This window comes from Hemiscyllium ocellatum, chromosome 45, assembly GCF_020745735.1.
Source record: "Hemiscyllium ocellatum isolate sHemOce1 chromosome 45, sHemOce1.pat.X.cur, whole genome shotgun sequence".
Taxonomy (NCBI): domain Eukaryota; kingdom Metazoa; phylum Chordata; class Chondrichthyes; order Orectolobiformes; family Hemiscylliidae; genus Hemiscyllium; species Hemiscyllium ocellatum.
Genome location: NC_083445.1, coordinates 27,745,958 through 27,761,604, shown reverse-complemented (window position 1 = coordinate 27,761,604; position 15,647 = coordinate 27,745,958).

Here is a 15,647-nt window from a genome sequence, read left to right as displayed (position 1 = left end):
GGTAATTAAGGATGGATAACAAATGTTGGCCTGGAATTATTAAAACAAAAATTCAAAATAAAATGTTGAAGAGCTAGTTCACTTTTGTATTCAACTGGGGCTGTAAGGTGTTGATATTATAGCTTATCATGCTATAACCAAAATAAAATTAATGAACTTTTATCAAATTTTGAAATTACTTTAAAATTCAAACAAATAAAATTCTTGAAAGAAGGAGAAATCCACAGACAATTTCATTAATGATCTCAACAGATAAGTGGGGGAATGGGACAACATGACATTGCAGTTAATTGTCACTTTCACAGGCTCAATAGCTTACTGATTGTGTTCCTTCAAAATGGCAGAACTTGTTTGTCTTGTGTACTATTGGAAACTCATGGGATGATGTCGGTGAGGCCGGTATCCCATCACCAAATCACCCTTTATTTACATGTGCACAGGACATGGACTCTGACCTGCTCGTTCAGTGCCAGCCCCGAGAGTGAGGAGACTCTCTGAGACTCCTGGTTAGATCTGTCAGCCAGGGCTCCATGATTGGCCCAGGTTGACAGCCCCATTGAGGGATCACCTTTTTAATGAGATCTGTCTGGCCATCCACCTTCCAATCACGGTGGGGAGAATACTGACTCAAAATCCTAACGTTATATTTTCTGTAAGGACATTAGGTGACAATATTTTCCCTTGTTCCACCTTGGGTTCTGATGCCAAACTGTACCTGTGTCCAAGAGTTATTACAATTTTCTCCTCATATAAGTAACCAATTCATGATATTCAACAATTCTGTCAAATCTCCTCTTCATCTACTCTGGGCAGAGAGCAATCACACCTTCTCACTCCAGCGAACTAACATTTCTCGTTCCCACATCATCCCAGTAAATCTCTTCTGAACCATCTTTAAGGAATGGACATTATTTCTAAAGAGTGGTACCCAACACTGAACATACTGCTCTAGGTGAGGCTGAGCAACTGGTTTAGAAAGGTTTAAAATAACTTCCCAACACTATTTCAGGATCCGAAATGTTTTCATAACTGTAATTTGTTACGTAAACATCAAAAATTACAATTTCGAAGCTCTCTGTTCCACTATCCATTCCAATATTCTGTAATTTATTTTGTTGCTTCTCCTTATTCTTCCTTTCAGGAATGCATCATTTCACATTTCTCAGCTGTAAATCCCTTTGTGTTATCTCCCGTCCAATTCCCCAATCTGTTTCTGCCTTCCCAAAATCTGTCATCGTTGTTATTACTGTCTGTTACATTTAGTAGCACTTCACTCTGTGAGAGCTGTTATCTTTGACAATGGTATCAGCTTTGACAATGGTTGAAGTTGTGAGAGTAGTCATATCTTAGAAAACGACTAAGCTGTTGGGAACTGCAGTAATTTCAAGCATTTAAAGAATGTCACAGCACAACAGGAGGCTATTTAGCCTAAAGTGATGATTGTGGCTCTTTAAAGGAACAAACATGATTTCCGAGCAGGAGTAAGGTCAGAGCCAATCTGATTATTCCATGTTCCCGATAGAAACATTTTCTAATGTGCCTATTCAAAGATGTGACAATATTACTCTGGAGCAGGTGGGAATGAACCCTGACCTCCTGGTTCAGAGGTAGAGATATTACCACTGAAAACCAGTAAATGCAGCCTGCCATGTAAAATGTTAGTAAATAAGGAAATCTGTAAGATACTGTTGTGCCTCAGCTGTTTCTCGTGTTAATTTCAATACCTTAAAAATCTGCCTCACATCCAACTGCCCGACCAGTGGAGACAGGGGAACCAAAGGCGTTACTACTTTTTAACATGAAAACAACTTGGAAAGAAGCTCAGACATTCTGTGAATCCATGGAGGCCCACCTTGTTGTCATTAACAATGTTGAGGAGCAGGTTGGAACAATCTGTTCATTCGGTTCATTGGTTGTCAGACTGCAGTCTCACTTGGAGCAAATCACTTGTTCCGTTTTTCCTGTTAGGTTATGGATAAGAAGCTGAAGTTGTTGTGAAAGGAAATGATTTATGAAGGGTGCACTGACTCACTATTTGAGATGAACATCCCATTTAGCAGCTGCAGTGGGCCATTAGCCCCTGGAGTTTGCTCCATTATCCAATCAAATCATAGCTGGGCAGATTGCTTCATATTTCTGCTGACTCCAGGTAACCATTCACCAGCACCACCTCCCCCGCCCCTCCTCCACTAACCAGCAATCTATCTGTCTCTGTCTTCAGAACATTCTAGGTCACTGCTTTCACCATCTTTTCAAAGAATCATAACACTCCGTGAGGAACGTTACTTTGTTATCAGACTAAAACTGATCAGGACCCATATGGCCTTCGTATCAGGAGAGCTGGACTACAGGGATGCAGATGTTATGCTGTCTTTATAAAAAACTTTGGTAAGACCCTACTTGGAGTACTGTGAACAGATCTGGCACTACACCTTAGGAAGGTGTTTGGGCCCTGGAGGGGGTCCAGTGCAGGTTTACAGAGATAAAGTATGGCAGACAGGGGTTAAGTTATGAGGATAGATTAGACAGATTGGACCTTTCCTTCCCTGAAATTTAGAAGTTTAAGGATTGATCTAATCAAGGTTTGCAGGATATTACAGATAGATAAAGACACATTTTTTTTCTATTGGTTGAAGATTCTGGAATCCCCTGGAGTTTAGGTGAATGAGAGGTGATCACATTGAAACGTATTGGATTGTTCCGGGGTTTAATGGGGTAAATGCTGAGAGGCTGTTTCCCCTCATGGGAGAATCGAGAAACAGAATGCAGAGTCTCAGAATGGAGGAGTGCTAATGTAAGAGTGAGATGAGGTGGAATCTCATCCCTCAGAGAGTTGTAAATCTTTGGATCTCCCTACCACAAAGAGCTGTGGGAGAGAGCCCTTGTGTATATTTAAGACTGAGCTACATGAGAACATAGAACGTACAACATGGCAGCGCATTACAAGCCCTTCGGCTCTCAATGTTTCACCATCCAGTGAAACTAATCTGAAGCCCATCCAACCTAAACTATTCCATTTTCATCCATACTTTTATCCATTTAAATGCCCTTAATATTAGCGAGTCTATTAATGCTGCAGGCAGGCCATTCCATGCCCTTCTTACTCTCTGAGTAAAGAAACTATCTCTGACTTCTGTACTGTATCTAACATCCTTCAATTTATAGCTACCTCCCCTTGTGCTCGCCATCATCATCGGAAGAAACAGATTCTCACTATTCAGCCTATCTAATCTGCTGATCTTCTTGCATGTTTCTATTAATTACCTCGCAACATTCTTCTTTCTAACAAAAACAGCCTCTAGTCCTTCAGCTTTCCTCATAAGACCTTCATTCCATACCAGGCAACATCCTAGTAAATCTCCTCTGTACACTTTCCAATGCTTCGACATCCTTCCTGTAATATGATGGTTAGAACTACAGGCAATACTCCAAGTGTGGTCCCACCAGCGATTTGTACAGCTGCAGAATGACCTCATGGCTCGGAAACTCAATCCCTCTACCAATAAAAGCTAATGTACCGCATGCCTTCTTAACAAACCTATCAACCTAGTTGGCAATTTTCAGGGATCTGTGTACATGGACACTGAGATCTCTATGTTCATCTGCACTGCCAAGAATTTTACCATTAGCCCAGTACACTTTATTCCTGTTGCTCCTTCCAAACTGAATCGCCTCACACTTTTCCACATTAAACTCTATTAGCCATCTCTTAGCCCAGCTCTGCAGTTTATCTGCGTCCCTGTGTAACCTGCCACATTCTTCGGCACAATCCACAACTCCACCGACCTGAGTGTCATCCACAAATTTACTAACCCATCCTTCTACGCCCTCATCCAGATCATTTATAAAAATGACAAACAGCAGTGGCCCCAAAAACAGATCCTTGCGATACACCACTAGTAACTGAACTCCAGGATGAACATCTGCCATCAAACACCACCATCTGTCTTCTTCCAGTTAGGCAATTTCCGAACCAAACCACCAAACCGCCCACAATCCCATGCCTCTGTATTTTCTGCAAGAGCCTACCAACAGGTGAACCTGATCTACCACCTTACTGAAGTCCATACACATCACATCACTCGCCTTACCCTCATCCACATGTTTAGTCACATTCTCAACGAGCTCAGTGTGGTTAATGAGGTTTGTGAGGTGATTCTTGGTTGGTTAGGGAATTAATGGTTCCTTGAAAAATGCAGGAAAATGATGCAAGGAAAGTCAGGCCCAACCATGATCCTGTCGAAGGGTGGAACAGGCTCAAGGAGTTGAGTGCTCTATTCCTGTTCCTGTCTTAAGGGTTTAAGAGATGACTATAGTATGGGTAGAATTTATTATGCAGCATTTATAGTGGCTTGTCTCTGCCGCTATAAATGCCAGAGGAAACATCACAGAAGCGCTTCACAGGAGGCTCCCAAGCATTGAGGATGTCACCTAGACAGGAGACGAGATGTTTGCAACACAAACTCCCAGCTCGGCGAACAGAACCACAACAACAAGCACCCGAGCTACAAATCTTCTCCCAAACTTTTAATTTATTATGCAGTTTGAGAGATAAAAACTTGGGTCAGAAACAAATGTGGTAAACTCAAATATGGTTGGTAACTAAACGGCGGCACGGTGGCACAGTGGTTAGCACTGCTGCCTCACAGCGCCAGGGACCTGGGTCAATTCCCGCCTCAGGCGACTGGCTGTGTGGAGTTTGCACATTCTCCCCGTGTCTGCGTGGGTTTCCTCCGGGTGCTCCGGTTTCCTCCCACAGTCCAAAGATGTGCGGGTCAGGTGAATTGGCCATGCTAAATTGTCCATAGTGTTAGGTAAGGGGTATATGTAGGGGTATGGGTGGGTTGCGCTTCGGCGGGTCGGTGTGGACTTGTTGGGCCGAAGGGCCTGTTTCCACACTGTAAGTAATCTAATCTAATCTAAACAATGAGGTCAGACATAACTAAAGTAATTGGGAAGGGAGCTGTCTACATGTACCAGTGACTATCTCCTGCTGTTGTCCCAAACTCACCTCATTATCCAAAGTGAGCCCGGTTCTTTTGCATGCTGTAGTAGGAATTACCTTCCACTTTCAGGAAATCTCGAATCCCTAGCGCTGGCACTCCCTTTCAAAGTCCACCCTGCCCTTGTTCAAGCACTGTCTGTCTGCCTTGAATCCTGAAGAAGGGTTCTACCTGAAATATTGCCTTCTCTCCCTCCTGATGCTGCCTGGCTTGCTGTGTTCTTCCAGCCTCCTGCCTGTCCACCTTTGGCCCAAAGCTGGATGAAGAAGGTCTATGACCTTTTCCACTTTGTCAGGACGGGTCCAGCCACCTTCTTTCAGCTCCCTCACACTTTCTACTACACACCTCCCAAAAAGGTTTGTGCTTTACAAATCTCACTATTGCATGCAACGTCTTCCCTCCCTCACTCACTCCCCCATTCATTGTCCCACACCACTAACCCTGCAGAGCCTCTGTACTGTCCACTTACTCACTCAAAAGACCTCGCCATTTTCCCTCAGCCTTATCCAGCACTAACAACTGTGCCAGCCACATTCTTCTTCATTTCTTCCTTTCCCTTATTTCACGAGAAAGCAGACAATAGTAGGATAGAAAGAGCCAAGACAGGATGACCAATATGTGGTCCTTTACCCTGACTGACTATATCCAAGCCACTGGATTGATACTAGGGGCTGCCCTTGCCTTACAGTACTGGGGCTCCACCACGCCACCCTGACTGCAGGATGCCTTCCTTCATGGGAATGAGGCCTCATGCCTTTAGACTTGATGCAGCCTGCTCCAGTCTGGGAGCTGGGTGTGTATTCCCTCCATTTGAAGTGTCCTTGCAGTAGCATTCTGATCAGAGGACAGGAAGTGGATCAGAAGTGTGTCATGATGGTGCTGTGGAGCTGCTGTGTGTGGGATGTTAACCACGCTGGCCATGAGGTGTGTGAGCCTGTGGCCCAGGGAGGGAGCCCTAACATGATATTACTGGGTGTACAGAATAGAGGGCCAGAGGAGCAAGCAGTTTGCTGGAGCCACCAGGCAGCTGCTGGAGCTTTATACCAGAAACCTTGGCATCTCGTTCCTACACAGCATTGCCTAATCCTACCTGTGTGTTAATGAGGTGACATTATGTTATAATGAGTGATAATCCCCATTAATAAGTTCTTACGCTGTCCATGAGTTAGAACCTCACCTCAAACTCTGGACTTTAGTTAGAAACTACAACCTGCTGTTTCTGTGGTCCAGGAAGCCCTCACTCGATTTCTCCATCATTCTCCCACATTCCTTGCCATGTCCCAGGACATATAGAGACTTTATAAAAACATTCCTGCTATATGTGGTGAATCCCCCCGCCCCCCGTACACCCATTATGGTGTTTGTCAGAGAACCCTCAGTTTCCAGAAGAAACTCTTGTCTGAATTAGAGAAAGTTTTGAAATGAAATGTAATTTTGAGCAGTCCATCGATTCTGTTCCATATTTGCTCCTTATTCAGGTTTTGGGACAGCAGTCAGCCTCATAGCATCAAAGCTATGAAGTAGACTATGTGGTGACTCCATACCTCAATCTGTGAAAAATCAGCACAATGTTGTTTTTCTTTTTCTTACGATTGATAGAAAGTAAATCTGTTCAGAAATATTCAATCAATTTTGTTATGGCCAAGTTGGGAGGAGTATCACACATCACAACATCCTTCATTGTCTGACCCAGTTCCTGATGCGGATAATCAAAAGTTATTTCCATATTAGGCTTGAAAAAAATGACCCATTGATCAGGTTTCTTTCAAAAATATGGATTTATTATTAAATAAAACTATTCAATGATGATATAGAACTACTTAATGCACTTACTTTGTAAAGAGAAAATATAAATGATTACCGTGCACACATATACACAGTCTCACACACTCAGACAAACAGACAGTCTCTTTCTCTCTCTCCCTCCCACAGACACACACTCACACATTCTTTCTCTCACAGACAAAATTGCACATGCACAAACAGTGTCTTTCTCTCTCTCTCCCTCTCACACGTGGTCTGTCTCTCTCATGCACACATACAGTTGATCTCACGCACGTAGTCTACCTCTGTCTCTGTCTCTCTGTCATATACATGCACAATCTCTCTTACATATGCAGCCCCTCTCTCTCTCCATCTTATATATACACAAGGACTCTCTCTCATACACACACAAACACACACACACTCTCTCTCTCTCTCATACAGATACACACACACGTTTTGAAGTGTACACAAGGTGATGGTTCGACAAGGGGCAGTGCAGTGCTGCACCTAATTCTGGGCAATGAAGCCAGACAAGTATTCCAGGTGACCATGGGGAAGCGTTTCCCTGATAGTCCCCACAACACTGCACACTTTATATTTGTTAAGGATAACACCCGACTGATGTTGAGCTGGCAAGTTTGTAGTTTTTTGGGTTGTCCTTGCGGTGGATGATGAGGAAGTTTGCAGATTTCACAAAAATTGGCTGAATGGGTGTCAGTGAGAAGGAACGTGTTAAGTTACAGGAGGATATCAGCTCAGGTCAGATCAGTTCCAGGTCAGATCAATAGATCAGTGTCAAATGGAACTTAACCCTGATCACAGTGAGGTGATGTACTTTGGGAAATGGAATAAGACAAGGGAATATATTACACAGCGTCAACTGGGATCATGGGTTCACGGACACTACAGGTGACCCCACCATCCTGTACACTCTCACACACTCGCACACGCAAGCACACTTACACACGCAAACACACAGCCACGCGCACATTGTCTATTCATCACACACATACATGTGCATGTGCACACACACATCTAGGTTTATGGGGTGCCTTTGCATTTGCAGATTTGTATTTATATTCTATTTTGTTCAAAACGCACACAATCTGTAGGCAGTCAGTCCATGTGACACTTTATAAATTCCTACTTTGGACATAGAACCAGTCTGATTCAAGATTGGGATACAGACAGACTCTAACCTCACACCTTTAATATATTGTTTGAGCTGAGACATCACCTTTTTTTTATAAAACCTTAAGTTATACCGCGAATGTGACTTGAAAGAAGTTCTGGAATTTACATATCAATGAATAGGAGCCTGCATACCCCATTCCAATTGATGAAAGATTTAACTGCATTCTAGATTTATTTAATACATTGTATCAATTGTATCTCACTTTGATCTTTTAGTATAAATTCTGTATCCTGTGATCCTGACCCACTCGCTACCTGCTGAAGGAGCAACACTCTGAAAGCTTGTACTTCCGAATAAACCCATTGGACCCCAACCTGGTGTTGTTTGATTTTTAACAAGGGAATGCTCATAGAATCATAGAGGCATAGTGATGCACAGCACAGAAACAGACCCTTCGTCCAACTAGCCCATGATATCCAAATATCCAAAATAAATCTAATCCCATTTTCCAGTACTTGGCCCATATCCCTCTAAACTCTTCCTATGCATATACCCATCCAGATGCCTTTTAAATTATGTAATTGCACCAGCCGCCACCATATTTTCTGGCAGCTCATTCCATACACGCACCACCCTCTGCACGGAAACATTGCCCCTTAGGTCCCTTTTAAATCTTTCCCCTCTCACCCTAAACCTATGCCCTCTAGCTCTGGACTCTCCAAACACAGGGAATAGACTTCATCTATTTATCCTAACAGTGCCCCTCTTGATTTCATAAACCTCTGTAAGTTCACTCCTCAGCCACCGACGCCCCAGCCTGTTCAATCTCCCCACAGCTCAAGCCTTCCAATGCTGGCAGTATCCTTGTAAATAATGTCTGAACCCTTTCATGTTGCAGAAAATCCTTCCAATAGGAAGGAAACCAGAATTCACACAATATTCCTAAAGTAACCTAAACAATGTCCTGAACAGCCGCAACTTGACCTCCCAACTCCTATACTTAATGCTCTGACCAATAAAGGAAGGCAAACCAAATGTCTTCTTCACTATCCTATCTATCTGTGATTCCATATTGAAGGAGTTATGGACCTGTGCTACAAAGTCTCTGTGTTTAACAACACTCTCCAGAACCTTACCATTAATTTATAAGAGCTGAAAATGTGTTGCTGGAAAACCGCAGCAGGTCAGGCAGCATCCAAGGAGCAGGAGAATCGACGTTTCCGGCATGAGCCCTTCTTCAGGAATGAGGAAAGTGTGTCCAGCAGGCTAAGATAAAAGGTATGGAGGAGGGACGTGGGGGAGGGGCGTTGGAAATGCGATAGGTGGAAGGAAGTCAAAGTGACGGTGATAGGCCGGAGTGGGGTGGGGCCGGAGAGGTCAGGAAGAAGATTGCAGGTTAGGAAGGCAGTGCTGAGTTCGAGGGATTTGACTGAGACAAGGTGGGGGGAGGGGAAATGAGGAAACTGGAGAAATCTGAGTTCATCTCTTGTGGTTGGAGGGTTCCTAGGCAGAAGATGAGGCGCTCTTCCTCCAGCCGTCATGTTGCTATGGTCTGGCGATGGAGTAGTCCAAGGACCTGCATGTCCTTGGTGGAGTGGGAGGGGGAGTTAAGTGTTGAGCCACGGGGTGGTTGGGTTGGTTGGTCTTCCTCCCTCATTAACTTATAAGTCCTGCCCTGATTTGCCTTTCTAAAATGCAGCTCTTGACATTTATCTGAATTAAACGCCATCTGCCACTCCTCAGCCCATTGGCCCACCTGATCAAGTACTGGGAGGTAATTTTTTTCGTTGTCCACTACACCTCCAATTTTGGTGTCATCTGTAAACGTACTAACTCTATCTCCTATGTTCACATCCAATTCATTTATATAAATCCTCAGTGAATAGCAGAACACCAGGATGCACAGAGGAAGATAGGAATCTTGAGGTACTTGTCCACAGATCCCTGCCGTTGGCAGCATAGGTGACTAGGTTAATAACCTGGGAGGCAATGGCCTAGTGGGATTCTATCCAGGCTATTCACCCAGAAACGTTACTCATGATCTGGGGATCCAACGTCTCAACAAAGAAATGAAACTGACAGACAGCATGACACTGACATAGGCACGGAAAATGACCCCACAAAGTCCTCCTTACTATCACCTAGTATTGCTGCTACAATGTTGGAGACATGCTCCCAGAATCAGGCCTTACATCTCCCACCAGCAGGATAGACTCAACAGAGGGTGTAGTACACAGGGATAGAGTCTGGAGGGAGTTGCTCTGGCAGTCCTCAACATTGATTCTGGGGCCCCAGGAAGTGGTGGAAGGGTCAGTTACAATGGGACACAGTTTCAAAGGGCAGGGTGAAAGAGGGAGGGTGAGTTTGGAAGAGATGTGCGAGGCAGGTTTTTCCCACAAAAGGTGGTGTGTGCCTGGCACATGCTGCCAGAGGAGGTGGTGGAAACAGACAGGAAACAGTATTCAAGAGGCACTGAGATGGACCCATGAATAGGAAGGTAATAGGGGGAAACGGATCCTGTAAGTGAAGGCAGTTTTAGTGTGGAAGGACAGAATGTGTCAGCACAGGCTTGTAGGGCTGAATGGCCTGTTCCTATGTTGTATTATTATTTGTTCCTTGTTATTCTTTGAATTAACCACATAAACATAGCGGCTACAAGAACAGGTCAGAATTTAGAAACACTGTGGTGAGTAAGTCACCTCCTGACTCCCCAAAGCTTGTTCACCATCTACAAGGCACAAGACAGAAGTGGGATGGAATTATCCCCACTTGCCTGGATGGGTGCAGCTCCAGAAACACTCATGAAGCTAAACACCGTCCAAGACAAAGCAGCCCCACTTGTTTGACACAACATCAACAAACATCCATTCCCTCCACCACTGACGCTCAGTAGCAGCAGAAATTCACCAAAGATCCTCAGACTGCACCTTCCAAACGCACACCGACCTCCATCGAGAAGGACGAGGGGAGCAGATACCTGGGAACACCATCACCTTCAGGCTCCCCTCCAAGCCTCTCATCATCCTGACTTGGAAATATATCGCTGTTCCTTCACAGTCACTGGGTAAGAGTCCTGGAATTCCCCCCTTAGGGGCATTGTGGGTCAACCCACAGCAGGCAGACTGCTGCGGTTCGAGAAGGTAGCTCACTCCCACCTTCTCAAGGGGCAACTAGGAAGGAGTGAGAAATGCTGACCAGCTGACATCACCCTCGTTACCTGAGAGAAAAAAACTGGTTAAGCTGAGGTATAACTTTCCGCCGCTGGGACATTCATTATCAGAGGAGGGGAGGCATATTGCAGCTCACTGTCACTTTCGGTTTGTCCACAACTAGACAGTTCCCTTTCAGAAGGATGGGATTGCACTGGAGACGAAGGCACGGTCGCTCAGTGGTTAGCACTGCTGCCTCACAGCACCAGGGACCCGGCTTTGATTCCAGACTCAGGTGACTGTTTGTGTGGAGTTTGCACATTCTCCCTGTGTTTGCCTGGGTTACCTCTGGGTGCTCAGGTTCCCTCGCACAGTCCAAAGATATGCAGTTTAGGTGAATTGGCCATGCTAAATTGCCCAAAGTATTCTGGGCTGTGTAGGTTATGTCCATTAGTCTGGGATAAATGTAGAGTAGTAGGGTGGGCTACTCTTGGGGGGTGGGGGGGGGTTAGTGTGGACTTGTTCGACCGAATGGCCTGTTCCCACACTGTGGTGATTCTATATTCTCATCCAAATCTTTTATATAAATGACAAACAATTTTATTCTATTTTGTTTAATGGATTTTGTTTGAGGACCTGTTTTTTGGGTTCACAGCGAATGCTGACACATGCGAGCATGGGCGGCACGGTGGCACAGTGGTTCGCACTGCTGCCTCACAATGCCAGAGAGCCCAGCTTCAATTCCCACCTCAGGCAACTGCCTGTGAGAAGTTTGCACATTCTCCCCGTGTCTGTGCAAGTTAGGTGAATAGGCCGTGCTAAATTGCCCGTAATGTTAAGTGAAAGGTTAAATGTAGTGGAATGGGTCTGGGTGGGTTTGCTCTTCCAAGGGTCGGTGTGGACTAGTTGGGCCGAAGGGCCTGTTTCCACATTGCTTGTCACTGTGACAAAGAAGGCCAAGGCACTGAGGTCCTTCTGCAACTGTACAGGGCCATAGTGAGACAGCACCTGGAGTATTGTTAGCAGTTTTAGTCTCCAAATTTGAGGAAGGACATTCTGGCTATTGAGGGAGTGCAGCGTAGGTTCACAAGGTCAATTCTCGGAATGGCAGGACTATCATACGTTGAAAGATTGGAGCGATTGGGTTTGTATACACTTGAGTTGAGAAGGATGAGAGGGGATCTGGTTGAGAGGTATAAGATTATTGAAGGATTGGACACTCTGGAGGAAGGAAGCATGTTTCCGCTGATGGGTGAGGCCAGAACCAGAGGACATAGTTTACAAATAAAGGGTAGGCCATTTAGAACAGAGTTGAGGAGAAACTTCTTCACCCAGAGAGTGGTGAATATATGGAATGCTCTGCCCCCCAAGGCCGTGGAGGCCAAGTCTCTGGATGTCTTCAAAAAAGAGATGGAATGAGCTCTTGAAGACAGTGGAATCCAGGGTTATGGAGATAAGGCAGGAACAGGATGCTGATTGTGAATGATCTACCATGATCATAATGGATGGTGGTGCTGGCTCAAAGGACCGAATGGCCTACTCTTGCGTCTATTGTCTGTTAGCTTTTAATATTCCTGCTTGTCTTGATTTCTCTCTCCCATCATGCATTTTATATGTCATTAAATGACAACATTGATGACCATTTTATATGACTAAGTTTGGAAACTTTAGTGTACATGAAATGGAACAGGAACATACATCTGATGGAGCAGGAATACACAGTCCATGGAGCAGGAGGATACATTCTAGAATGGTTCAGTTCTAACACATGACTCAGAGGGCTGGAGAGTCATCACGTTAAATCTGTGGCAGGGTGACTGACTTTCATAGCACTGGATAAAACACCTGTGGCTATTGGCCACATAAATGAGGAATTTGGAAACTACACCTTAAAACTGAACAGCAACCCAGAGAACTGAAGATCTACCTGTTGGCTCTTCCTGACAAACTTAGAATTTGTATAAACCCCAGTCATCACCAGCTCCCTTCCTGTCACCCTAACGTACAACCCAAAGGTGACCCCCAGTTCCCCTCCTCCCACCCTTCCCAGCCATTACCCCTCACCCTTATCTTCCCCCATAATATTGTTCACAGAGCACTTTAACAGGCCAAAGGTTTCAAATGCAGCATATCATGGACTTGCTTTTGAAGCCTTTCAGCTCCGAGAAAAAAGCAGCAATGCTAAAATAACATCCCTATTTGTTGTTTTTCAGAGAAAATATTCCGGAGAAAATGTGTGAAATTAGAAGTCAAGTTTCTCAAACTGCTTCATACATATTCCCCACTCATTTCGAAACTGGCCCGTTCTATCAGGGCTGTGACCTGACTAAAGTGATTGTGAGGTGAAGCCAAAGGGGGTTTCACTCTGCTGCCCTCCTTATAGTGCTACCAGCCGACCCTACCCTCAACAGGGGACTGCAGCATGGGACTGAAAGCAGCTTTCAGCCCAGGGACAGCTTCCCCACACACCACACAAACTGCTGCACCTAATGAACTGCAAGTTGCTGGAACATGATAGAAGCTGCAGGAAGGTATCACAGCAGGTAGTGGCAAGTGGTTCCAAATTTAACAGTGACACCTTCAAGGGAAATGCCATCCCCTTGAGGCCTGTGAGAGGCCATGTTTCTGTGGGGGGGGCAGTAAGTTATCAAGGAACTCTCTTTGCAGGGAGTAGATAGAGGTGAATGCCTGGAAATGTGGCAGTCTAATGTTCTCACGCAGAAGAGTCTATTTGAAGTGAGTGAATACATCTTCAGATCATAGAATCCCTACAGTGTGGAAACATGGCACTTGGCCCAACATGTCCACACCGACCCTGCGAAGAGTATCCTACCCAGACCAATTCCCCTACATTTACCCCTGACTAATGCACCTCACGTACACATTCCTGAACACTCCAGGATAATTTAGCATTGTCAATTCACCTAACCTGCATATCTTTGGACTGTGGGAGGAAACTGGAGCATCCGGAGGAAATCCACACAGACAGACGGAGAATGTGCAAACTCCACACAGCCAGTCGCCCGAGTGTGGGATCAAACCCAACTCACCGGCGATCTGAGGCAGCAGTGCTCACCACTGTGCCGCTGTGCCCCTCTTTCGATTAAAGTTTACATTCGATAGAATCTCGACACTGTGGAAGTCGTCCATTTGGCCTATTGAGTTCATGCTGATCCGCCGAAGAACATCTCACCCTTCCCTCATTGATACCTTTGTTTTCATCCCTAAACATGGAGCTTCAGTCTGCAGTTCTGAACAGAAGTAGCAGTGTGGAAGATGTTTTACTCATCACTCCCTTAATGACTGCAGGCAGAATGTGCAACATTGAGCAGTGCATTCAAACGTAGATACACTCCCTACATCCAACGGTACAATACTGTGCAGAGAAAGACACGTATTAGAGCTGTGACATATTACAACGTATTGTACTCAGTGACAGAAACAGCTGCAGTCAAGAGCTGAGAATTAGGACGGACTGAATAACAAACACAACGATAAGAACTCGAAGTAGTTTCTCCAGTCTTTGTAAACCGACTGTGCTGAATTTTCTCCTTATTGTGGCTTTCCGCTTCCTGGGTGCAATATGAAAATCGCTATTTGGCATTCAAAACCATGCAACTGAGGGAAAAGAGTGCATAACCTGAATAGCTGGAGTGTCCAGTATTTATTAATTTATTCAGCCTCAGGATATGGGTGTTGCTGGCTGGGCAAATCTATCTCTAATCGCCCTTGAGAACGGGGTGGTGAATCTCACCTTGGACCACTGGAGCCCGTGTGGTGTACGTACCTCTACGATGTTGTCAGGGAATCCAGAATTTCAGCCCAGCTACAGTGAAGGGGCAGTGAAATATTTCCCAGTCAGGAGAGTGAGTGCCTTGGAGGGGAATGTGTAGATACTGGTGTCTTTATATATCTGCTGCCCTTGTCCTAAAAGGTAGTAGAGGCTCCCAGTTTGGAAGGTGTTTTCAAAGTAGCCTTGGTGAACTGTTGCAGTGTATTTTGTAGATGGTGCACATCATGATGATGGTGGTGAATGGTGAAGGGTTTTGATGGGATGGCAATCAAGCCTGTAATGTGTCAAGCTCCTCCAAGCGTATAAATTAGGCCCTTCGCCTACTGCTGCATTCAATACGTTACGGCTGATCTGCCTGTGTTCCAAAATTCACATACTCATCCAGCCCTGATAACGTATCTGTGAATCTATCTACCTCGACTTCAATGACCCCTGACCTCCATCGGCTTCTGAAGCAGAGAGTTCCAAAATCACCCAAACTTCGAAGAGGGAAGAAATTCCCTCATCTCTGTCTAAAAAGGATGATAATATTCTTAAAAGAGCGTCCTATAGTTCTGGGATAAAAATCACACAACGGCAGATTATAGTCCAATAGGTTTATTTGGAATCACTAGCTTTCAGAGCTCCTTCATCAGCTAGCTGTGGGACAGGATCATAGTACCCAGAACTTATAGCAAAAGATTACAGTGTCATGCAAATGAAATGATATATCGAACAAATCTAAATTGTTGTTAAGTCTGTCATCTTTTAGAATGGATTGCAGATTTTGGTTCATTAATATATAATCTCCAGAACTTCTT